Below are 24,635 nucleotides of genomic sequence, written 5' to 3'. Positions count from 1 at the left end.
CTTTATGTAGTACTAGATTAATCCGTTACTAAGTAAATAAAATTTAAAAAATAAGATCTATGCTATGCATTATGTATTTCATGGAGACTATTTCATTAACAAGCAATGTACATAAAAATAAACCTGCTTAGGGAAAAATTTATACCTTACTATCACTTAATTACCAACGGGTCTATATTCAACTATAGTACTATAGTTTCACTAGGCACATGCAATGAGATTTTCTAATTAAAAACCTCCCAGGTAACCTGATGTTCAGCAGATTTCATTAGCATTTTTATCCTTTTCCCCCTCATTTAAAGTAATATAACCTATCGTTGTGCTTAAGTCAAAAATAGCAAGCTTATCTGTCCGTAGGTCTCTTTTGCACAGACACCATTGGGCACAATTGCATGGCAGTTTGTCTCAGAGAACTTCCCCTGGTAGAATTCTATTAGAGGGAGCCATGGCTTTGTACAGATCAGAATACTTAAAATACCTGCAACAGTATAATTGAAGAGTTTAGAGGCAGAAGTCTGATTTACGGGATTTCAAACTCACTTCTGGCAGATGACTTGTCTTCTGTGACAGTTTCATGTACGCAAAATGGAGAGCGAAATGAGGAAAAAACAACAAAAACTAAGAAGTGTTGAGCACAGCATCTGGCCCATTATAAAGAGTAATTTTATTGTTACTCTTGTTATACTTAACTGGTGCAGTTCCCAGGATAAGGATTAGGAAAATACTCTTGAGATTTCCATCCAGGTAACTACTACTAAAAGAATCTAAAATAAAAACAAAAGGTGTTTTATCATAGGTCTCTTTCTCCGTAGACTGACTGGCACCCCTGCCTTTAAGAGCAAGACTTGAGCAGTCGTGTCTTCTCTGATTGATTCACCTACGTTTTTCGTTGTCCTTCCTGACTGTTCTGTGTCTTGAGGGGCTGATATACAGATTCCATCACAAGTGCTCCTTTTCCTCTGGTTTCTGGTTGGAGATAGTCAGTGTAGGCAGCAACAGGAAATCTGAGTCAGAGAAGATGGAGTAGGAATGGTTTCCCTCAACAGACAGCTGCCTGAGAGCACGGTTCTGGTAGACTCTCCCAAAGATACCAGGAAAGACTCGCTCCACAGGCCCAGCCTCTGTGCTTCATTAAGGACTCTCTCAGCATAGGGTAGGGTGTATGGGGTGTTCCTTCTCTGGTACTTGGGCTGTTTAAAAACTCAGTTCCCTGAAGCCAGACCTATAGTACGGTGGGAAAAGCACTTGCCTTGCACGAGACCAACTCAGGTTTTGTCAGCACTTTAAATGGTCCCCTGAGAAATTAGGAGTGATTGCTGAGCACAGAGCCAGGAGTAAGCCCTATGCACTGCTGGATGTGTCCCCCCTCAAAAAAAAAAATAGCCTGTGGGCCGAAGAGATGGTTCAGTGGCAGTGCTGTGCCTGCCTTAGATGTGTGAGGCTGTTAGTTCGATCCCTGGTGCCACTAAGAGGCGCCATCTGTGATCCTGGCAGTGCAGATCTCATACCCGGCAGCTCTGCATTGAAGATCCCTGGTGTTTCAGGAAATTTCCAGCTTCATTGTAGCCAGGTGGGTGTGAGTTCTGGCATAAAGGGTACAATTCGCAGTGAGCACCCCAACTATGAAAGTGTGCAAGCCCTGGGAACAGGAGTGAGAGCCCCCAGCAAGCACACCCATGCTCAAGGACTTTAGCAACCCCCAGCAGACCACAGTCAGAATGTGCACCAGCATCACAACTAAAGTAATACAATTCATGTACTCCATGAGTACAATTAGAACTGGGCAACTGGCACCAGCTAGTCTGTGTAAGAACCATGTTCAGTACAACAGCACAACAGGAGGAATGAAAAGAAGGAAAAATAATTCTCTCATTGAATTTATTATAGCTTCATCCAAATATGTCTGTCTCCTACTTAGGCATAATTGGCATGCCGCTGCTGCTCATAGAAGGTATGTTCCCCCACACAAGAGCTCAGGTGCAGGGCTGGAACGATAGCACAGCGGGTAGAGCATTTGCCTTGCACGCGGCCAACCCGGCTTCAATTCCTGGCATTCCATATGGTCCCCCAAGCACCGCCAAAAGTGATTCCTGAGTGGAGAGCCAGGAGTAACCCCTGTGCACCACTGGGTGTGCCCACCTAACCAAAAAAAAAAAAAAAAAGAACTCAGGTTCATTTTTTTGCTAAGCTCTTCCTAACTTCCCAACTAAGTACCACATGCAAAAGAAAAATACTGGGGCTATAATTTAAAATATGTGTTCAACAGTCTTTCTTTTCAAAGACTTGAATCTTCATACATAGTTATGTCTATAAACTATAAATCATAATGTAGTATAATAAATGTGGTCTATCTATGATCAAAGTATATTAAGATTTATAGTCTAACTTGTTTATGGGAATAGAGAGAAGATAGGAAGAATAAAAAAGCAAGAAACAATCATAAAATCTTACCTCAAGGACAGAATTATGAGCAACTGGAATTTCAGGCATAGTAGAGAACATTTAAAAAAAAGATGATGACCTGAGGACACACAGCATGTTTCGTCAAAGCGGTCATTCGAAGTCAGCATAACTCAGTGCTAGGATGGAGACCAGGCGGGCGGGAGCCATGAGGCAGTGCTCTGTGACTGGAGACCAGCCAGGTTTTAAAGGACATTAGTGCAGTCTGTGCAAAAGAATTCATGCTGTACAATGACCCAATCCAAACAGAAAATTAGGCTGATAAGTCTAGCCAAAAAAAAAGAAAGAAAGAAAGAAAGAAAAGAAGGCCAAAACTCAATGGATTTTATTTATTCATTTATTTATTTATATTCGGTGTGGAGGGTCACACCTAGAGATGCTCAGGCATTACTCCTGGCTCTGAATTCAGGAATTACTCCTAGCAAGTTCTGGGGACCATATGGGATGCCAGGAATTAAACCAGGATGGACGTGTGCAGGGCAAACGCCCTACCTGCTGTGCTATTGATCCATTACCAGTCAATGAATTACAAGAAAATAGAGAAAATATTATTCATCTAAACCAGACTGGAAATGGCTACTGGAGTTGGAAAGCAAAGAGAACACTAAACAAACATGTTAGGGAAAGAATAATCTTTAGGTCTTTTGAATAAGCAAGTGGAGGAAATTTGACTATCAATTCAGGATTACTTAAACCATGTCTCAAATAATGACTCTTTCAACACTGATACAGAAATTGGGGTAGGGGTGAGGGTCAGAGAAACAGTAGAGCACAGGCCTGGCATGCAGCCTACCTGGGCTGGATCCCCAGCACCCTATAGATCCCCTGAGCTCCTCCAGGAGTGATCCCTGAGCACAGAGCAAGATATAATTCCTGAGCATAACCAGTGTGGCCCAAAAGCAAAAAATAAGAAACAAAACCAGAAAGAAAGAAAGAAAGAAAGAAAGAAAGAAAGAAAGAAAGAAAGAAAGAAAGAAAGGAAGGAAGGAAGGAAGGAAGGAAGGAAGGAAGGAAGGAAGGAAGGAAGGAAGGAAGGAAGGAAGGAAGGAAGGAAGGAAGGAAGGAAGGAAGGAAGGAAGGAAGGAAGGAAAAAGAATTAGAGGGAGGGAGCAAACCAAGCAAGGGTAGATGCGTTTCTTTGGGAGAGGGGGGAACCCTTTTGCTGTCTGTGTATAATAATATTTTTTTAAGTTTCGTTTAAGCACCATGAGTTAGAATTATGTTACTAATAAAGCTTCAGGCATGCAACACTAAACCCACCATCAGTGTCAGCATCCCTTCACCAGTGTCTCCAGATGCCCTCCCATCCACTTTCTCCCGCCCCAGCCCCTCACCCATTGCTCAACAGGCATTCTTTCATGTTTCATGATATCTCACATATGAAGGAGACCTTTGTTTCTATTTTTTGTTTTTTAAATAGTTTTCGTGTGTTTGGGGTGGGGGGCGCCATATTCCATATTGCTCAAGGATTAGCCCTGACTCTGTGCTCAGAGATCATTCCTGGTGGGCTCAGAGGACCATATGTGGTGCCAGAGATTAAACCTGGGTCAGCCTTGTGTAGGGATGTGCCTTACCAGCTACCACTTTATCTTTTTAACCAGCTATCTCTGACCTTCTCCTTCTGATTGACTTCAGCCAGCATGATACCCTCTTATGCCGTCCATGTAACAGTGGATTGAATGATTTGTCTTTTTTAAAGCAGAGTAGTATTCCATTGTTGATATAAACCACATTTTTTTAATCCAGTCTCCTGTTCTTGAGCAGTTGGGTTGTTTCCAGATCTGGCTATTATTAATAATGCTGAAATGAAAAAAAATAACTATGTGGACAGGCCAGGGGTGCAGTATATGGGTAGAAACAAACCTTGAATGAGTCAGACCTGAGCATGATCCTGGACATCATATGCCTGCAAGGTGAGGGTCCTCCAGGAATATTTCAGCACCACTGGGGTTGCCCAGGTTGTCCCTGGTACTGCAGAACCAGAGCAGTGCTGAATCCTTGGACCATGATATTCAGTCATCAGGCTGATAGGCTAAATACCACCAGGAGTGGCCCCCAAGCCTCTGAGAACCACTTGGGAGCTCACCCCCTCAAAAACAAATGGCAATTCTGTTTTAAAAGGAAATAATCCCACCGCTTAGAAAACTATATCAAAATAGCATGAGGCGAATAAAATTACTGATGCCTTTTAAATATAAGAAATTTAAGAGGTCAGAAAGATAGTTCAGCATGTAGGCATTTGCCTTGCATGTGGCCAACACAGGTTTGATCCCCATACCACATATGGTCCCCTGAGCCTCAATAGGAGCGATCCCTGTGCTCAGAGCAAGAGTATGCCCTTATTATTCCTTGCTCTAGTTGTGGCTCAAAAAAAAAAAAAAGAAGAAGGGAGAAAGGAAAAGAATTTTTCAAAGTACATGCTCCAAAATTTTCCAGTGATTTGCTCTTCTTTCAGCTCCTCCTCCCTTTATTACCAACCATAACTAGCATGGCTCCACGCCATCACATTACACCCATCTGTAACCTGTCTCTGCCTTCTCAGCCTATGTTGACATTTACTGATAGAGACCATTGCGGTGCTTGAAATACAGTAAGGACACTTAATAATCAGATTTTAGTATCATAAAGGCTTTGGTGGAATGCCAAAATTATGACACCACTTCTATGCTTCAACACTCAATTCCAAAATAATAGGAAATGTGTTAATTTTTTTCCTCATCAAGAGTTCCAGTCATTGGTATTTTTTTAATCTGCAAGGATGTTTCCTCCTACTCATCACAAAAAAATAGTTATATTAGACAGATATTTTACTGAAGTACAATCAAGCTTTTGAGAACAGCATCACCTGTGACAGCGATGTATTAACTCAAAATCTAGTATTTTGTCCGGTTAGCTCATTAGCAAAATTCTTTCCAGCTGAAACTGTCAGATTTTAGAGTTTCTATACATTATAATTACTGTTTTTTTCACTCATATTAATTGTTAAGAAATATCATTATATTTTTGAAGCGGACATGGACACAACCACATGCACTTGAATAAAGACGGTTAGTGTGTGCCCATACACACACATCCAATCCCACACAATCCAATATAATAAATATGTAAGTTTGTCTTGGATCTTACACAAAAATATCCAAAGCTTTACCACCAGATGTCAGAAAGTTTTTATCACAATAATTATCAATTTTCAAATGCAATGTATCTCTCCTTTATTCTATCAGAGCCAATTTTGTCCTATGCATAATGAATGTATTCGTTTCTAAGTCGGCATGGTTTACTAGATCTGTAAAGAGTCTTTAAAAGGAAAAAATAACCACTCTCACCAACAAAATATGCTAAGATCTTCTTGTTCTTTTAGTGAAATGAAACCTGCTTGCCATGAGTTTTGTTTTAGTTATCAAACTCAGATTCTTCACATGCAAGGCAAGTACAGTTACTTGCTATAAAATTCTTGCACAATGTTATTTTGCTATTTGCCATTATAGCACTGTAGCACTGTCCTCTTGTTGTTCATCGATTTGCTCGAGCAGGCAATTTTCCATTATAAAAGAATTAAACATTCTGTCTTTGTGAAATCCTACTAAACGAAATGCAATCTAGTGCAAATTCAGTGAACCTTGATTCACATGAAAAGGAAAGGCAAGAGTCGGAGAACAGACTGTCAGCCCAGTGAGAGACATAAATATTTTCCTAAGGCCTCTACAATGAAAATGGTGCAATCTTGCCATAACATGGGCCAGGTACATAAACAAAAATGCATAAAGATTCCAAAACATGCATGTTTTAATGTTATATTTGTTAAAAGTAGATCCACAAACTAAGTGGGAAGATGGGGCATTTTAATAAATGGTGCAGGGATAATTTAATATCTATATGAAAGCAACAAGTTAAATTAATTTTTCTAGCAGTAAATACCCGTGAAAATTTAAAAATAATAACAAATGTAGATGCTAAATAATGAAATTACACAGCACAAACATTTGTAACTTTCTTTAAAACTTAAACTTGAGGAAAACTCTTCCCACTCAAAATCTTAAAACTATAAGGAAAAGAATACATTTGACTATATAACTATTAAAAATTCATGGCAAATTCATAGGCAATTTAAAATATCTATTTTTAAATTCTCTTCTTAAAACAGGTGAGGCATATAAACAAATAGATTTTAGAAAAGGTAATACACATGGTATTCATATGCTTAAGACTCAAATTTATCAAACTCTGAATTAAAAGGATATCTTATAGTAAGAAAAATACCAGTAAATATTACACAAACACACTGCATTCTACTTATAAAATTGGCATAAATGAAATTCTTGACCAGATTTTTTTTTTTTTGCTTTTTGGGTCACACCTGGCGACGCACTGGGGTCATTCCTGGATCTGCACTCAGGAATTACTCCTGGCAGTGCTCACGGGACCATATGGGATGCTGGAAATCGAACCCGGGTTGGCTGAGTGCAAGGCGAACGCCCTACCCGCTGTGCTATCACTCCAGCCCCCTTGACCAGATATTTTTTAAGGCCACATGAAAATAGGTATGTGATATATTTCTATATATAGATAGATATGTACATTAAAATACATATAAAGAGATAAATATTAAGAATATGAAATATTGCAAACCCCTTGAAGGGTATCAGAAAATGTAATTGGTATTTGATATTTATGTCATAAAATATTATATTTATTTATTTATATGGTATGGTATTTATACCATAAATGCCAACTGGCATTCAGTGAAATTGCATTAGGTTTAATTTGTCCCTTTTCTAGAAATTTACCTCAAAGATAAAATTATCAACTATTCATAAATGTATATGGGTGAGTATTTGTTTGATTTTAAGAGCTTAGAAAACCAGAAATGACCAAAATAGAATGGATTGAATTAATTTTGAGGAATTTTTAATAGAACAATGTACATCTTGGTTTGGGGTTTTTTTTTTTCAAGAATATTTTCTCAAATGGGATCTCCAGGATAGATTTTTAAGTAAAAATAACAAATTGGAAAAACAATATGTTAAATAAACTATATTACCAGCTATCTAAGAAAGGAAGAATAGTTGTATATATACATGCACACACACTGGGAAATTAAATTATTAAACACGTTTTATTGCTTAACTATGATGAGAAGAAACATTGGGAAGAATGATATAAAATGAAGGGGCACTAAATTCTCAAGAGTAATTTAGATGTTCTATTATTCCAGAAATCAAGAAAATTATTGAAATTTACTGGAATAATGTCAAAAGGTCTTAAGAAACATCTTTAAAAAGGCTTGCACTGTATAAAGATGAGACATATGGAACATCAATTAAGAATAATAACACCAGTGGATTGAAATGAATCACTTAAGCTGCAAATCCAGGAATTTGCTATGATGACTGAAAAATTGATCCTATTTGGAAGATGTTAAGATAAGAAACAAATGAGGAAGGAAGGAAGGAAGGAAGGAAGAAATGAGGTGAAATCCAGATCAAGAAAAGACACCTGCACTCTGCAGTCTATGTTCATTGCAGCATTATTCACAATAGCCAAGATGTGGAGAAAAAAATCTAAATGTCCACCAAAAATAAGTGAATAAAGAGAATGTGGTGTGTTCTTACAGTGGACTGTTACTTAATTTTTTATAAAAAGGAAATCCTCCAATGAGCTGTAAAATGAATGAACCTGGATAATATTTTGATAAGTAATATAACCAGTCACAGAAGAACAAATACTAAATGTTTCTTGTAACAATTAGAAGAGTGTAAGATAGTCAAACATGGGGCTGGAGAGATATTTCAGTTGGAGATGCTGCTTGCTTAGCATGTGGCCAATAAGGTTCAATCCTTGGCATCCCATATGGTCCCCTGCGTCACGCTGGTAATTATTCCTGAGCACAGAACGAGGGTGTGACCCCAAAACAAAAAAAAATAAATGAAATGAAATTGTCAAACTCATAGAAACAGAGTAGAATGGTGGTTTCAAGAACTTAGGGTCAGAAGTGGGGAGTCTTCATTCAATAGAATCCAAGTTTCATATATACCAGAAAATAAATTTGTTCTAGAGGTCTAAATATGTATTGTGCCCTTGAGTTAAATTACTAATATTGTGCATATTTTGCACATAAATGTTTGTCAAAGTATATAGAATGATTAAACTTTTGTTTCATGATTTAGAAAGAGAGACAAGGGCTAAGAGAAAGCAGAAGAGGATGGAGCACGTTTTCCATTCTTTAAGTCCTAAGTTTGATGCTCAGCACCTCGTGGGCCCTTATCTACCCCCAAGTGTAGGCCTGGGAACATCCAGAGCTTCCAGCAAGCAACATTATGAGCACGTTGCTGGACCCTCGCACCTAACTATGAGGCCCACATAGCTGAGCAAGTATCACCAGTGGTATACTTAGCCCCTGTACCCCTAACCACTATGGGCTTCTTACCAACACAAATTTGTCATCAATTATAATCAAAACAGTGAAATGAGTGACACATAAAGACTGGTAGCTCCAGATCAGTTCATTTGTGTGTGTGTGTGTGTGTGCACACGCGCTTCTTTGGGGGCCCCACAGGCAGTGCTCAAGGTTTACTCCTCTATCTCCATTCAGGCATCTCTCTTGTCTGGGATAAGACCAAATGTGGTGTGATGGATCAAACCCAGGTCTGCTAGGCAAGTTCCCTACCTGCTGTATGATCTCTCCGACCCCTTAGGTCTTTTGATTTTTACATGCAATACAAATCCGTCACAGATTCTTCAATGGAAAACTGATCTCATTTCAGAAGCAATTGCATAAAGAAAAAACCTAGCATAGATTAATTCTCCAATGATAAGCAGTAATAACTGACTGCTGGATTTTTATATAGATGTCGTTGACCTTTGAAGAGGTCAATAATATAAGAATAATGGAGTCTCCAAAAGACAATGGAGGCAGAAGCAATAATACGGTGGGTAGAGAACCCGCAGCCAACCTGGGTCCAATACCCCAACACCACATATGGTCCCTGGAGCCTTGCCAGAAGTGATCCCTGAGTGCAGCACTAGGAGTTAGCCCTGAGCATCCGAGTGTAGCCCAAAGCAAAAATAAAAGAAAGTGAACTCCAAAAGTCTCTACTAAAGGTAACAAGCCTTAAATGTTTCAGAGACCAGAGAGATATAGTACAGCGGGTAGGGTGTTTACCTTGCGTGTGGCCAGCCTCATTAAATCTCTAGCGTGCCATATGGTCCCTGGAGCCCTCCAGGAGTGATCCCTGAACCCAGAGCCAAGAATAATCCCTGACTGCTACAGTACGTGGCCCAAAGAAAAACCCAAAATTCCACTTTAGAATAAATCTGAATTCCAACATTTTGACAGGGTTATAGCATAGATATTATTTCTGATAGATGTATGTGTGCCCTTTTTTTCATAGAACTAAAAAAAACCCTTTTTTTCATAAAACCATAAAATCAATTCAATAATAATGTGTCTAAATGTGGCCATCTGTCATCTGCAGCTCAGTGGTAAGCTCCTCTGGGACCTGTCAGGTTTGGCTGCATGCTCCCAGAACGTTCTTTAAAGCTGTTCGTTGTACAGGTCACCATAGTAAAATTCTCAAAGTCCCCTGATGTCAACAAGCAAATAGCAGAGTGCATTACAGGGTAAACAGGAGTTTTCCTCTAATTAAGAGGAAGATCATGATATGTCAGTTTAAAGTTCATCAAACATAGTCCTATAAAGATATATGAGCTTCGCATGATAATAGGATCTATATCTGAATAAAGAAGACAAAATTCAAGATAGTTTATATCTTTCAAAGTAAGACACTATAAAGAAACTCATTGCAAAACCATTAGTTCACTATAAATATATAAAATGGAAGAATGTATAAAATACATTGTATTTTATAAGTCTAGGACTGTACTAAAATTTTTGAGCCTTCTACACAGGTATTTATGTATAAAAATATTCACTACCTTAACTCAAAATTTTACTGAGTTTGGGGCTGGAGCAATAGCATAGCGGGTAGGGCGCTTGCCTTGCACGCGGCCGACCCAGGCTGACCCAGGTTCGAATCCCAGCATCCCATATGGTCCCCTGAGCACCGCCAGGGGTAATTCCTGAGTGTAGAACCAGGAGTAACCCCTGTGCATTGCTGGGTGTGACCCAAAAAGCAAAAAAAAAAAAAAAATTTTACTGAGTTTGATGCATTTTTAGTTTGCATCAAAAATTTTACATATTGATATTGGTGATTTATTTCAGTCCTGGGTAAGTTTGTGTCTAAAAAAAGTATTTGGAAAGAGTTTATAATATATGCTATGAAAATTCTCTTCAATTTTAAATATTATATTCTGAAGTAAGTTGAAATATTCTGAGGTTTTATTAATGACAAATTCCTGTTAATTTCATGGATAAATGGAATGTGGGGTGAATGGGGATGTAGCTCAGTGGTAGAACACTTGACTAGAATGTGTGAACTTTTAGGTTCAATCCTGGGACTGTAAGCAAAAATAGTGCCAAGGAAAGTGGAGAAACTTGAAGAAAACAGAACAAGTATCCATCATAGTCACAATGGTCTGAATATAATAAAAAAAAATTTAAACATTAAAAGTACTTTGGAGAAAATGTAAAAAATGATTACATACATCTAGAAGAAACTATATTCACTATAATAAAATAGACATTTGCTTCATCTTTAATATTATGTTGCCAGGATAAGCTACTTTACTCATAAACTATAAATCATACATTTCACCTTATCTAATAACAATAAAATTAGTGACATCAAAAAATGACCTAATACATGGAGGAGGGGAAGAAGTTCTGTAAAGCAAAGAAGCATAAACATTCAAGTGATAACCAACAGGAGGAAGATTATTACTTATAGACAAAAACAGGCAACAGTATAATAAGCATTTAACAAAGCATTTGGCACACAATACATGTTTATTATATTTTTAACTGAAATACAAACAGGCAATGGGCAGACATATTGTTGAACATACCAATTTAGCACTATGGCACTGTCATCGATGTTGTTCATTGATTTGCTCGAGCGGGCACCAGTAATGTCTCCATTGTGAGACTTGTTACTGTTTTTGGCATATTGAATACACCACAGGTAGCTTGCCAGGTGTGGGCGAGATACTCTCAGTAGCTTGCCAGGCTCTCCAAGGGGGGCAGAGGAATTGAACCCGGGTCGGCCGCGTGCAAGGTAAACACTCTACCCACTGTGCTATCTAAATTAAAACAAAATTAGTCTGGAGCATCTTGTAGTGCCAGAATAATAAAAATTACTCCAAATCACATACTCATAAATATGCACACGTGCGCATGCACATACACACACACACACACACACATACACAAACAATGATGGAATGACAAAGGATTAATACCTAAGGTATGTATACTTTAATTTAAAAAAAAAACAAAGGACTACCATATGATTCAGCATGTCCACTCCTTGTCCTCTATCCTAAGAAAAGAACAAAAAACACTAATTCAAAATAAAATACACACACCTATGAACATTGCAGTGCTATTTACTATGGCTACAATCTGGAAACAACCCAAGTGCCCAAAACACTGTGGATAAAGAAGTTGGAGTACACACACACACACACACACACACACACACACACACACACACACACACACACCGTAAGCGAAATAATTCAAGAGAAACACAGATGACAATCTCAAAAAAAAAATTGAGAGAATAGGCAAGGTTATAAGAAAATAAACCCATGACACTGACAAAAGAACTGAGGTTTCTGGGGCCTCAGCTAAGTACAGTGCTTGCACATGGCTGATGGGGGTTCTATCTTCGACATTCCACATTGAGTGCAGAGCCAGGAGTAAGAGCCAGGAGCTGAGCACCACTGGACGTGGCCTCAAAACTAAGCAAACCAAAAAGAGCTAACATTTTCTAAGGAAGTAAGAAGGGGCTTTGAAAGGGAAGACCTTTCTAAACAAAGAAAAAGATTATTGGCATTCGCAGTTATGGCGTAGCAACACTGGATTCCTACAATATATAAATAGTTACACTCTTTTACACTAATTTATATCAATAAATTAATAATTGAGAAGAAAACTCAGTGACATTTCCAAACAGAAGAGGAATGTTCTTTAGGAAATGTATTTATTTCTTAGGACTTCCTGTTCCTTGGAATTTTAAAGGATTAGTCAGTGATTTGAATCTGAATTCTTTGTCTCCAAAGATCAATACTTTATTTTTAATGTGGAATATTTATGAGTTAATTATATTGCTTCCTGGAATCTTGTATATGCAAGGTCAACCTTTCACTACACAAGCCAGCATTACTTAAATTTTAAATAGGATACAAATGCTCTGAGTACAAATTGAGTAAAGGGAGAGTTGAGCAAATTTTATCTACCTTTGTCAAATAATAAGTATTGTGTAAAATAGGTTAAAAATGCAAATATAGTAGCAAGCAACCAGCAGCACCTGATCGCTGATGCCATCTACGAGGCTGTGACTTTCAGACATCCCAGCTTGGACGTCCTCAGGGCCTGGTCTCACCAGTGGTGCTGCTTACACAGCTGCCAGTTCATCTCCCCCATCATATACCATTAGAACCACAAATTATCCTCTTCTTCAGAACCAACTAGAACAGTTCAACCACCTAACAATATTAGGCCAGCAGATCATTAGCCCCAAGTTCAATCAACATTCTCCCCGAAACACAAAAGCAACGTTGAGCACAAGAATCCAAACTGCAAAGGTCACAATGGTAAAGCGTGTAGAAACCCACCAGGCTTACTGAGTGAAGAAGCTAGCCCAGGTGACTCAATAATGAGCTCCATAACTTCACTGATACAGAATTTAGAATGGAACTCTTATGGATGCATAAGGAGCTCAAAGAAACAATGGACCACAAGTGCAAACAAGTGGAAGCAAAGATTAAACTAACAAGCTTCTGCACCTCAAAATAAACAGTGACCAAGATACAAAGACAGCCCAAAGAATTGGAAAAACTGTTTACCCAATACCCATCTGTTAAGGGGTTAATATCAAAGATACACAAGGCACTGGTATAACTTTACAAGAAAAATCACCCAACCCCATTAAAAAATGGTAAGAAGAAATGAACAGAAATTTCCTCAAAGAAGAAATTAGTATGTCCAAAAGATGCATGAAAAAATCAAAACAACAGTGAGATATTATTTCATGCCACAAAGACTGGCACATATACAAATGAACAAGAACAACTGGTGCTGGCATAGATGTGGGGAGAAAGGGACTCTCCTTCATTGTTGGCAGAAATACCAGCTGGTCCAGCCTTTCTGAAGAACAATACTGGTGCTCCTCAAAAAGCTAGAAACTGAACTTCCATATGACCCAGCAATTTAATACCTGGGGGGGGGGGGGGGCAAAAACACAATGCAGAAATGCCATCTGCACTTCTATGTGTATCACAGCACTATTCACAATAACTGGGATCTGGAATCAACCCACTTGCCCAAAAACAGATGACTGGAAAAAGAAACTATGACAAATCTACACAATGGAATACTATGCAGCTATCAGGGAAAATGAAATCATGAAATTTCCTTAGAAATGCTTGGACATGTAGAGTATCAGCCCGAATGAAATAAGTCAGAAGAGAGGGATGTACATCGAATAATTGCATTCCTTTGTGAGATGTAAAATAAACATAACATGAGACCAATACCCAAGGACAGTGGTCACGAGGGCCAAGAGGACTGGTCCACAGTTGGAAGCCTGCTTCAAGTGCTTGAGGAAAAGACTTGGGATAGAGAAGGAACCACTACAACAAAGATAGTTGAAAATGATTGCTCTGGATAAGAAATGCATACTGAAAGGTATGTAAAGGAACAAACATGATAACCCCTCTGTATCTGAATTGCAAATCATAATGCCCAAAAGGAGAGGGAGAGAGAAAGAGAGAGAGAGAAGAAGAAGAGAGACAGAGAGAGAGAGAAAGAAGGAAAGTACCTGCCATAGAGGCAGGCTGGGGGAGAAGGGCAGATGGGAGGGAAGCTGGAGTCACTGGTGGTAGGAAATATACACTAGTGGAGGGATGGGTGATGGAACATTGTATGACTGAAATCGAGTCATGAACATCTTTTTTTTTTTTTGCTTTTTGGGTCACACCTGGCAATGTACAGGGGTTACTCCTGGCTCTGCACTCAGGAATTACTCCTGGCCGTGCTTAGGGGACCATATGGGATGCTGGGATTTGAACCCAGGTCGGCCGCGTGCAAGGCAAACGCCCTACCCGCTGTGCTATCGCTCCAGCCCCAAATCATGAACATCTTTGCACCTGTGTATCTCACAGGACCAAATAAAAATTTTTAAGGGAAAAAAAGAGTTAAAATGCAAATATAAAAATACTAAAGGATAAGAGCACAGTTCCATATGCAGAGGGGAGTGGTAAGTTATGACCTTCCTTCTGGAGAAGACAATATGAGAATGGATTCAACATCAGGGTGAATTATTTAGTACCTTTTATATAAAAGAAGCTTAATGTTCTGAAAGATAAAGCTTCCATGTTTTTATGCGTTATCTGTATTTTATTAAAATTTCATTGTTATACATGAGCTTTTCAAAGACAAATATGGTCTAATACCTAACACATATGATAACAGAAAGTTTGGTAGAGATAATTGGATATTAATGCCAATGTGGATAAGGTCAAACTTATTTATCACTAATGGCGATATAAATGGGTACAATGCTTCTGGAAAGTTATTTGGCAACGTAGACAAAGAGAAAGAAAAATACTCAGTTCTAATGACTCAGTGATACTGCTGCTGGGAATTTTTCCTAAGAAATTGCATTAACAGCATAAAAGCTATCAGTACAAAACTTTCTATTCTATACATTTTAACTCATCCATAATATGACAATAAATCTAGATGATGAACAATTAGGTATTCATAAGTGAACTCATGCCGATATTAAAAGTATTAATTTTAAAGTCTTAGTAGCTCTTTGGAAAACATGCTCATTTTGTAATATGACATCAAGTGAATATGATCAATAAAAATGCTACTATACTAAGTAGAAAAATAAATATAAACATGCACAAATAATGAAAGGGAAGACACCAAAGTAAAAATGTTCTACTTTATTTTTCAGTTGTGAGCATCGTTTTAATTTTCTCTTTAAATTTTTATGTTACTTTAATTTGAAAACAATGATTCTTGTGTAACAGACGGTATACCTATAGTATTAACATTATCATCATTTATTTATACCTCTGTCATCACTGAGAATTTATAACATAAATTCATCTATTAATTTATAGCAGAAATTCTATCTGGTATTAGATATTAACTCATTGTTGTTTTGATTTGCAGCCGCCTGATGATTTGTGATATTGACTGTTTTTGCCTGGACCTGCTAACCTTTTTAAGTCTTCTTTGAAAAAAATGGTTGTTGAATTCCTCTGTCCATTCTTTTATTATATTTGTTTTGGCTGTTGTTGTGTGTTATATGAGTTCTTTTTGTACTTTAAATATGATGTAACTGTTATTGCATGATTTGAAAATAATTTCTCCATCCATAAGTAGACTTTTAATTTTATTATTTTTCTTGATGTGCAGCATTTGTAATAAAAGTCTATTTTGTGCCTTTCATCAAAAGGATAAACCCTAGCAACTGTTTGTAAGAATGTGAAAACTGAAAAACTCTTGTGAACTGTTGATAAAAATATGAATGAGTATGACATTTTCTGTAAACTGTATTAGTTGCTCAAAAAATTAAAACTAGAACTATTACATGACACAGTGATCTCAGTTCTGGATATAGAGTCAAGGTTTGAAATAGGATATTGACAAAATGATCTACACTCCCATGTTTATTTCAGTAATATCTACAACGATCAAAAACATAAGGATAGGACTCACAAAAAAAAAACTCAAGTTTTGGTTTTCTTTTTTTTCCAGATTTTGGCTATTGTAAACAGTGCTGCAATGAACATACAAATGCAGATGTCATTTCTGCTATACCTTTTTGCCTCTCCAGAGTGCCCAAAAGCAGATGACTGGTTAAAGAAACTTTGGTACATCTCCACAATGGAATAATATGCAGCTGTTAGAAAAGATCACTTGTATCACTTGTCTTCCCGTTGATCTTCGATTTGCTCGAGCTGGTGCCAGTAACATCTCCATTTGTCCCTGTCGAGTGCTAGTGTAGCTCAATGATATCTGCTCGCTCCAGGAACAGGAAGAGCCTCAAACCGCTCATTCAGGGTTTTAAAGAAGAAGTCTGACCATCTCGTCGGTGGGCGGCCACAAGGTCTTTTGACATCCCATGGAATTCAGTCAGTAACAGCTCTAGTCCAGCTGAATACATTACGTGTCTGGCCCATCTGATTTCTGATCCCTTGGCAAATGAGACAGCGTCCCTGAGCTGTGGATTCCTTCTCTCACTTGAGTGAGATGTGATACTCCTAGCATAGCTCTTTCGATTCCTCTTTGGGATACCCAAATAGTGTTCTCATCCTATTTGTGTAGGGCCCATGTCTCTGAGGCGTAAGTTAGCGCAGGAAGAACGGTGGAATCAAAAAGATGTGCCCAGAGTCAGAGGTCCTTCGTCCTCTTAACCACTTCTTTGATGCTCTTGAAGGTGTTCCACGCTGCTCTCTTCTTCCTGCACAGTTCCGGCGACAAGTCATTCATCATGTTGAGTTCTCGACCCAGGTACACATAGCTGCTGCATTCGGAGATGTTCTTTCCATTGAGAGCAAATGGAGCATCAGGGACCAGTTTGTTTTTCATGAGCATCATCTTGTTGAGGTTCAGCTGCAATCCAACCTTTCCATACTCATGGTCGAAGTCAGCCAGCATTTGTGCCAGTTGGCTAATGTTTGGCATTATGAGAACGATGTCATCAGCGAAGCGGAGGTGGTATAGTTGCCAACCATCTATCTTCACTCCCATTCCTTCCCATTCCAGTCATCGCATGGCATTTTCGAGGGTGGCACTGAAGAGTTTCAGTGAAATGGTATTGCCCTGCCAAACCCCTCTCTTTATATCAATGATCACTTCCTTGTAGAATGGTGAGATCCTGGTGGTGAATCTGTAACACAGCTCACAGAGGATCTTAATGTATTGAGTTTGAACGCCCTGTTTGGCTAGGGCTCCGATGACCACTTCTGTCTCAACTGAATCAAAGGCCTTCTTTAAGTCGATGAACGTTAGACAGAGCGGCATCTTGAACTCTCACAAAACTTCCATGAGTTTGGTCACTGTGTGGATATGGTTGATCATGCTGAATCCTTTTCAGAACTCGGCTTGCTCGCATGGTTGTCCTTCATCTAGTGTTCTACCTATTCTATTCAGGATGACACGAGTGAACAACTTGTAGACGACAGACAGCAGGCAGATTGGGCGATAGTTGCCCACATTGTGGATGTCACCCTTCTTGTATAACAGAACAGTCCTACTGGTTTTCCACTGGGAAGGAACCTTGCATTCAGACAGGTAGCATGTGAAGAGCTGAGCCAATGTATTGATGAGTACTGGCGGCAGATTCTTCAAGTGTGCGGGTCTGACCTTGTCTGAACCGGGTGCTGTACATGTCTTTACTGACGAAAAGGCATGTAGGATTTTGGAAGGGAGGACGTGGGAACGACATATTTATGCGCTGCGGAATTTGGTATATGGGCAGGTGGGCGTGGCTGTCAAAGAAATCCCGGAAGAGAGTAGCAGACCATAGAGATGCTTCTGGACCCCAAAGTCACCATCCAGTTAGAAATTTAATTCTAGCTGTATCGAGCTGTCTAAACTCTTAAAATTTCTGGAGCTTGCTGAGACATTTGCAGCCGCAGAACATCTCATACTCTATACAAGGTCTTTGTGGCTCCAGGTGATACAACAATCTTCACACACTTTCCTCTAAAGAAATGTTCTTGGATCGTCTAGAGTGGATTATTCATAACAAACAATACAAAATAAATTATTTAGGTCCTGCTTTGGGGACAGGCTTTGGGGATCGTGGTGGAATAATTTGAAAAATGGTGATGGTCAACACCTTTATTGCAAACCACAACACCTAATCAGAGAGAGAGAACAAAAGGGAATACCCTGCCATAGTGGCAGGGTGGGGTGGGGGGAGACGGGACTGGGGAGGGGGGGAGGGATGTTGGGTTTACTGGTGGTGGAGAATGGGCACTGGTGAAGGGATGGGTTATCGAACTTTGTATGGGGGAAACATGAGCACAAAGATGTATAGATCTGTAACTGTACCCTCACGATGACTCTCTAATTAAAAATAAACTAATAAAAAAAATTTTTTTAATAAATAAATAAAAATACAAACAAACAACAAAAAAAGAAAAATGGTGATGGGTAGGTGTGATGGTGGTTGAATTGGTTTTGGAATGTTGAATGTAATCAGTTATTGTGGACAATTTTATAAAAATAAAATTAAATTTAAAAAAAAGAAATGTAAGGTTAAAGATGATGTATTACACTTGCAACGGAATACAGTTCAACCATGGGGAAAAAAAGAAATATTGCTGTTTTAAACAAGGATGGATCTTGAAGGCATTAGAGAAATATGTGTGAAATAAGTCAGATGAGAAAGACCAATATTAAATTGATCTTATTTATGTACAGAATTAAAAAAAAATCAAATATATAAAAATAAAGATCAGAAATTTATTTTCCAGAAACCAGGGGAAAAGAATGTATGAGCGATCTAGAAAAGATATTCGTGAACAGTACAAACTCCAGTCTGAAAATAAATAAGTTCTAAAGATCATGTGTAATATTGAGATTATAGTTAAAATTACTATGTAAAAAGTACTATACTAAAGTACCTGGAAGTTTCTGAAAGTCTAGATCCTAAATATTCTCACCACAAAAATAAGAAATGGGGGGCTGGAGCGATAGCACAGCGGGTAGGGCGTTTGCCTTGCACGCGGCCGACCCGGGTTCGAATCCCAGCATCCCATATGGTCCCCTGAGCACGGCCAGGGGTGATTCCTGAGTGCAGAGCCAGGAGTAACCCCTGTGTATCGCCAGGTGTTACCCAAAAAGCAAAAAAAAATAAATAAATAAGAAATGGTAAATTATGGGATATAATAGTGATCGTAGTCTATGTACATTAGTAACCATATTTCAACACATAAATATATCAAACCACATATCATATCTTAAACTTACACAGTGTTTCCTACCAAGTATATTTCAATATAATTATAATTGCAAATTTTGATCATGTGGAACTTACCCATATGTGTTAAGGGAGTTAACTGTTAATAATATAGAAATGAGAATATTGAACAAATATTTCTTAATTTTTGTATTTAGGCCACACCTGGCTATACTTAGGGCTTCCTCCTTGCTCTGTAATCAGGGGTCACTCATGGTGAGCTCGGGTAATCACAGGGGTTGCTGGGGATAGAATCCTGGGTCGGCTGTTTGCAAGGAAAGTGCTTTACCCACTGTACTATACGTCTAGTGGCCTCAACAAGTATTTTTTTTTTTGTTAAAAGAATATTGCTCAAGATAAATAATATACCCTAAAGTTTTTATGATAATTGAAATTAAAAAAATAATTCTTATTTGTGGTAATGTTAGGATTTCTTGTTTTAATTGTAAAAGTTTCTTAAGCTTCTATTTAATTTGCTAGTTAGAAGCAAATTATCCTAGCAAAATATACTCCTATAGCAAAGAACAAAAACTTAATAATGTGATTTTTCACTGGAATTTTACACAGAACTTCAACAACTTTTTTTTTTTGCTTTTTGGGTCACACCCAGCGATGCTCAGGGATTACTCCTGGCTCTGCACTCAGGAATTACTCCTGGCGGTGCTTGGGGGACCATATAGGATGCCGGGGATTGAACCCCGGTCGGCCGCATGCAAGGCAAACGCCCTACCAGCTGTGCTATCGCTCCGGCCCCAGAACTTCAACAACTTTTAAAACTATCATCATATAACTTGGTTTAGAAATTATTATTTACATTATAATAGATATATTATAGCTACTATTATAAATAATAGAAATTATTATTTCTATTAATCAATATTTTAAAATATACAATCAAAGCAAAAATAATAAATTCAGGTATTCACAACACTTTATGTATTTTTAAAAAATCAAATTTGCTGAACAAAAAAAAGAAAAACCGGTCAATAATATAGAACACAAATAACAAAAAATAGGGTTAATTATTATAGATCAAAATCTCTTCCCTTAATTAAAAACTACAACTTATTTAAATGTAGAATCATTATCAAAGTTAACATTATACAAGACCACACAAAAAATAAAGAATGCTAATAGACAACATTCTCTGCTCACAATGCAATAATATTTTAATAATAAAACAAAAATATACTTATTGAATGACTACTTTTTGAGTGACTTTGCATAGGTTTTTGCCTTTCAAAGTCTTAACTGTATCAATTATAAAATTAAAATAACTTAATAGACCATCTAAGGAGTTTTATGTCTTAAAGCATTATACAGATATAAAATACTACCTGAAAAAAATCTTCTTCTAGACACATGAGAAGCAACTTAATTTGGTAGCTCTCAAGATTGGAATAACTTGACCTATATGGTACTTTTGTGGCTATTTAATTTAAATTCAGTTTTTCAATACTATCTTTCACTAAAGATTTCATTAACAATATTTGCTTGGTGGCTACCATCTTGGACATGAAAATATTTTCATCATTCCAAACAGTTATGTTGTATAGTACTGAGATGATACTGGGGAAATCAACCAATTATCTAGAAATTCATGAGAATTATCAAAGTTTTACTTCTGCAAATGAATAAGGCCCTTCTAGTGAGAGTCTGAGATGAATTTTTCCCACTTCACTTCCTAATTATACTAAAAGATCATCCTCTTAATAATATATTCTAATACATTAAGGTGCTAATTGAATATGATGAGTAAACTGTGCATACTAATTACCACTAATAAGTTTAATGCTGTCTGCTTAAGTCTGTAACAGCTACTCACCTACACAGTGGTTCAAGTCAACTTGATATCCCTCTTTCTTCATTAGGAAAATGTGTTTTATTAAGTTGATTTCATTAGAGTTGAGCCCACAGGATTTACACCAGGGGTAGTCATTTGAACATTCAAAAGCATAGCAAATGTGAACTCTGAACAAATTGCTCTTTCAGCAGAAAATTCAGCCTCATTTTTTGTAGTGGCACATAGAGCATTCTATTATGGTAAAACTGGAATCAATGAAGACTACTTGTATGGTTATTATATTTAACCATTTAATCAGTGTAATTGAAAGCCTAATACTACCTTCTAATCTTGTGATTCCTGACAGTCATTTATCCTCTCCAGACTTCTGATTGCCCTTCTCTGTTACAGGGAAAGGAAGGGAGTGATGAGAAAATGACAGACCAAACAAGTATATGTTCCGCTTTTTTGAGTTAAGAAAATTTTGTTTATAAAATGTTGGATATTACATCTTTGTCACTCTTGCCACAAAATCTGAAAACATAATTTGACATGACAGAGGTGACAACTAACACCATAATAGTTACTGTGCTGCAACATGTTACCAAATCAACATGTATGTCTTAAATTTTAACGTAAATTAAAATTTAGTGTAAATTTTAATTTGCATTAAAATGTCAAATGAAATTTTATCTCTAAAAATCAGGGTATGCTGGCAACAGAATACAGTGGGTAGGGCACTTGTGTTGCATGTGACTGACCCAGATTTAATCCCTGGTACCACAGATCTCCTGAGCACTGCAAGGAGTGATCCCTGAGCACAGATTCGGTAGAAATCTCTGAGTACCACCAGGTGCACCCCATAAAAGAAAATAACTAGGATGCTTATTAAAGGAGCCAGACCCTAGGACCAACTTGTATCCAGCTTGTCTTGTTAGTGACATCATCTATGCTGCAGCCTGAGACCTCAGGTTCCATTATAGCAGAAGCCCATCTCGTATCCATGCTCAATAGACTAAAGGAGACCCAACGATGGCTTAGTAGCTTAAAGCACTTGCTTTTCCAAAACAAACCTGAGTCCAAATTCCAGTGCCACCACATGTGTAAGGTAAATAAGATGAGAAGGGCAAGTGGCTAGAAACACTAAGGGAAAATGTGATGCTTTCCTCTTAGCTCAAGGGTCTTGCATTTGTTGAAAATGGTCTTGTCTAAGTGGGAGTGGGGAAAAGCTTTTTTAAAAAAGGAAAGGAGAGCATGTGGTACCGCGAGCAGGTCAATCTATACCCAAAGAGCAAGTTCATCCGCAGCCTAATAAAGGCTTCCTGATACCCTAAAATTGTTACTATGCCTCTGGCTAGACCCTACAACTTGAGACCAAGTTCCCAGAGAAATTAAATGGCCAAAAGTTAGGTATGTGGGAGCCATGCCCACAAACCTCTTCCAGCTCAGCTATACAAGTTCATTTATCAGTCTTGCTTCAGAGACCCATAAATAAATCTTAAAAGAAATCAAAAGCTGAGGCTGGAGTGATAGTACAGTGGGGAGGGTATTTGCCTTGCATGCGGCCAACCTGGGTTCTATTCCCAGCATCTCATATGGTCCCCTGAGCATCACCAAGTGCATGAGCTAGGAATAACCCCTGTGCACTGCCAGGTGTTACCCAAAAAAGAAAAAAAGAAAAGAAATCAAAAGATGCAGTTAATCTTGGACCTATACAAGGCTAAGCACACCAGGGTAAATCAGAGAGGGCAGGTCAGCCTGGTGCTCACCCAAGCAGAGTCCCTGACAACTACTTGCTTCCATAATCCAAAATCTCTGTCATGTACCTGACCAGACTCCACCATCTTGGAATGGCCTCATCAAAGCATAATCAACTTAAAATTCGGGTATGAGTGTTTTGTAACTAAAATCTCCAAGTTTTCTCAGGGGGAGATGGGCTACCTCCATTCACCTCCCTGTACTTCTGGAAGCCTCAGCAGTCATATCTATGCCCCAAAATTGCCACAATTTAAAAAGCTTCTTCACCTTACCTTCCCAATAAAAATACTGAACACCCTGAACAAACATGATGTCATCTTAGTATCTGTAATGCAAACCATAATGCACAAAGAGAGAGAAAGAAGAAAAGTGCCTGCCATAGAGGCATGCTTGGTGGGGGAGGAGAGAATTGTTGGGAGATGGTGAGAGGGAAACAAGGGGCATTGGTGGTGGGAAGTGTACACTGGTGGAGGAATGGATGTTGGATCATTGTATAACTAAACCCAATCATCAACAGCTTTGTAATGGTCTATCTCATGGATATTCAAGAAAACATTTTTAAATAAAAATAAATAAATAAATAAAAAGGCCTTATCCGTCCCAACTATTGTCTACATTTAATTCCTTTACATTATGGCTGGAAGTCATTTTTCAGCTGAGAAGCTCTGCCACCTTTTCCTCCTCTACTCTCTCAAATTGTTTGAACAAAAATGTTAAATTTAATCCACAACTGAATAGAATTTCTAAGCCCTAGTCATGTGATATTCTGAAAAAAATGTATTGGCAATTAGATTAGGAAAGGCTACAATTTAGATGTAGTGATTCTAGATATGTACTCTGGAAAAAAATCTTAACAGGCAGTCTTAAAAGACAATTCAAATCATTTTTTAGCAAAATGGAAAAGCAAAGTAAAGTTCAACTACCCGTGAACATAAGTTGTAGTATGTTGAAGAAATACTATACAACATTAGCAGCAATATAATATTAGCAAGGGTGAATGTCATAGCTAAGTATGAAAAATAGGTCACAATGAGAACACACACAATTATTCAATTTTTAGAATAGTTCAAAAGAAAGTTCCAAATTATTTAGGGCATATCCTTGTCAGATTTAGAGGCCCACAATTATCTTTAGACAGAAAGGAGGAAGATGACATCAGAGTTATTTATGTAAGTTTTAACAGTAAAAATATTGTATGAAATTGAATGGCATGTATCAAAAAGGCTGGAAATAACCAGTGTTGTCTGAGATGTGGTGAAAAAGGAACTCTTATTCACTGTTAGTAGTAATGTGATCTTCAACCTCTATAGAAAACAGTGTGGAAAATTTCTCAAAAATGAAAGAATGGAGCTTCCATATAATCTAGCAATTCCATTTCTTGGTATCTGCCCCCAAAACACAAAAATAGTAATTCAGAAAAACGTGTATACTTATGTTCATGACAGTGCTGAGTGCAATAGCCAAGATACGGAAACAACCCAAAAGTCCAAATACAGATGAATATGTCAGTCACACCCACAATG

General features: G+C 37.9%; 1 pseudogene; it reads left to right on the top strand.

Annotated features, from left to right (window-relative positions):
- Nucleotides 1-1,929: 1,929 nt before the first annotated feature.
- LOC129401681 (ADP-ribosylation factor 1-like) overlaps nucleotides 1,930-24,635 on the top strand; it is a 38,261-nt pseudogene continuing 15,555 nt past the window's right edge.

The sequence above is a fragment of the Sorex araneus genome, chromosome 2, assembly GCF_027595985.1.
Source record: "Sorex araneus isolate mSorAra2 chromosome 2, mSorAra2.pri, whole genome shotgun sequence".
Classification (NCBI taxonomy): Eukaryota; Metazoa; Chordata; class Mammalia; order Eulipotyphla; family Soricidae; genus Sorex; species Sorex araneus.
The sequence above is the reverse complement of the archived record's forward strand: the minus strand, read 5'-3'. Positions and strand labels throughout refer to the sequence as shown.